This window comes from Mastomys coucha, unplaced genomic scaffold, assembly GCF_008632895.1.
Source record: "Mastomys coucha isolate ucsf_1 unplaced genomic scaffold, UCSF_Mcou_1 pScaffold18, whole genome shotgun sequence".
NCBI classification, from domain to species: domain Eukaryota; kingdom Metazoa; phylum Chordata; class Mammalia; order Rodentia; family Muridae; genus Mastomys; species Mastomys coucha.
In genome coordinates, this window is record NW_022196900.1 from 17,946,811 (window position 1) to 17,949,288 (window position 2,478).

Consider the following 2,478-nt stretch of genomic DNA (forward strand, 5'->3'; position numbering starts at 1 on the left):
GTGGATGGCATTGGATAAATCCCCGTTTCAGTTCAGGACTAAGAAAGGTTAATGCATGTAATGTTTCATTCTGTACCCACTTACAAGCAGAAAACAGATATAACTCTATTATTTCTGAGCCTGTAGTTAATTCAGACATTCAGGAAAGCTGTCACAAAATGTCCTTCCCACCCTGAACTTGCACTGGCTTTTTGAGCCCCACCCAGCGTGGGATTTTAAGCATTTCCCTGCTTGATTTCCCCTTTGCTAATTCCCGAGGAATTGTTTAGTAGGAATGCTGACATTTGTAAAGGGACAGTTGCTCTGCTGTCCCCAAGGATGCTTCTGACTTGTGTTATTTTCCACGTTTCATGACCAGGGCAATGATGACAGCTGTCCTCTAAAGAAGTCTTTCTCTTTGCTGTATGTAAGTTCTTGGGCCATTTCCCAGAAATGACTTCCCAGAATAATTGTCATAGAAAGTTACACACAGGCCTTCTGTCTGCGGCTGAACGGCCACATACTGAGGTCAGTTCACAGTTCCCAGCATTCACTTACCACAGTGATATGTAAAACCGTCTTGACTTGGAATTGGATTTAAGGTCAGTTCTATAAGTTTCTAGATTTCCTTCTTGGGTTTTAGTGCAGGTTCTCTGGAGGTATGGAAAGATCAAGTGAAAAGATTCCTTGACTCGTAAGTCAGTCAACACGTTTTTAATGAGCCTACTTCATGTTCCAGGCCCTATAGGTGAGTGATGGAGTTAAAGAGACACACACTTGCTCCTGACCTCAAACAGATCCTAATGAAAGGGATTAGGAACTTACCTATAATTTAATGTGTGTAATAGTTAGTGTAATTAATAATAGGTGCTGCAAGAAGCAGTCCCTCCCCCAAGTCTCAGTGGCTTCTCACAAAAAAGAGAGAAAGAAGGAAAGAAAAGAAATGAGAGAGAGCAAAAGAAAGAAGGAAAGAGAGAGAGAGGGAGGGAGGGAGGAAGGAAGGAAGGAAGGAAGGAAAAAAAGAAAGGAAACAGAGTGGGTGGGTGATGGGAAAGGCTTCTTTGTGTTCATGCCAAGTCCAGTATAGGTTAGGAAGCCTTTCTTCTTCCCCCAGCCACACCATGTAGAGTGAATGAATGCATCATTGTTGCAGTAGATAAAGAGACATAGGGAAAATGCTTTTTCTTTGGCTCTTAACTGGGTTCAGGAGAAACACAATCACTTCCACTCATGCCGACCAGAGCTGACCACATGGCCAGCCCTGAACTAATTTTGATAGAGGCTAAGAAGCAGAAGGACGCTCATAGGTACTTGAGATCATTAACTGTTTCTGTCTCTGCAGGTAAAGCTGTGTCTTCATCGGGCAAGGCCAGTCTGTTCATTATGACTCTGGACAGAAGGAACCAGTGTGACTTAAGAAAAATAGAACAAGAAATCATAGAGATTTCAAGGATTTGGAGGTTGTCTTATAGAATTTATTTATGTGGTGAGGAAGACACATGCTCGCAACTGTACGTGTAGGGAGGTCATAGGACATCAGCCAGAGTCAGTCCTCTCCTGTAACAAAGTGGGACTTGGGGACCTAACTCAGGTTGTCATACTTGACAGCTAGCGCCTTTACCTCTGAGCCATGTTTGTAACCTGCTTGGGGGTATCTTTAATGATCAATTCCTAGAAATACAGCTGAGCGTAGGGGAGGGCTCAGAATCAGGAAATGTAAAGGCAAAGGCATTGTCTCTGTCCTCTGAAGCACTCTGAAAAGGAAAGAAGGTGACTGGATTTTCAGAGCTATTCTTCTTTTTTGTTTGTTTGTTTGTTTGTTTGTTTGTTTTTTGAGACAGGGTTTCTCTGTGTAGCCCTGGCTGTCCTGGAACTCACTCTGTAGACCAGGCTGGCCTCGAAGAGTTATTCTTTATGGAGCAGAGGGACCCCTGAGCAGGAGACTTGCTTTTTATTAAGGAAGGTAGGAGGAAACACACAGTAAATGCCAGCCTTAAAGTTTTCCCTTTAAATACATATTTATCTTTTTAAAGATGTGTGTTAGCACCCAGCATGGCTCTGAATCTGAAGGTTAAAATGGGAGTTTGTTAAGTGAATAAAAAGACTAATGCCAGAGATGGAGAGATATCTCAGTGGTTAGGGCTGGAGAAATGGCTCGGCTCTTAACACCACTTGCTGCCCTTGCAGAGGACCCAAGCTCAGTTCCTAGCTGATGGCTCACGACTGTCTATAACTCCACTTTTAGGGGATCTGATGTCTCATCTGACCTCCCTGGGCTCCTGTACATACATGGTGCACACACATATACTCAGGCCCACACACTTAAAATAACACGCACACACAAACACCCACACACCCACACACACCACACACACCACACAAACACACAAACACACATCTACACACACACCACACACCACGCCCCCCCACACCCACACCCACCTACATACCCACCCACACCTACCCACACACCCATATCCACACACCCCCACCCCACCC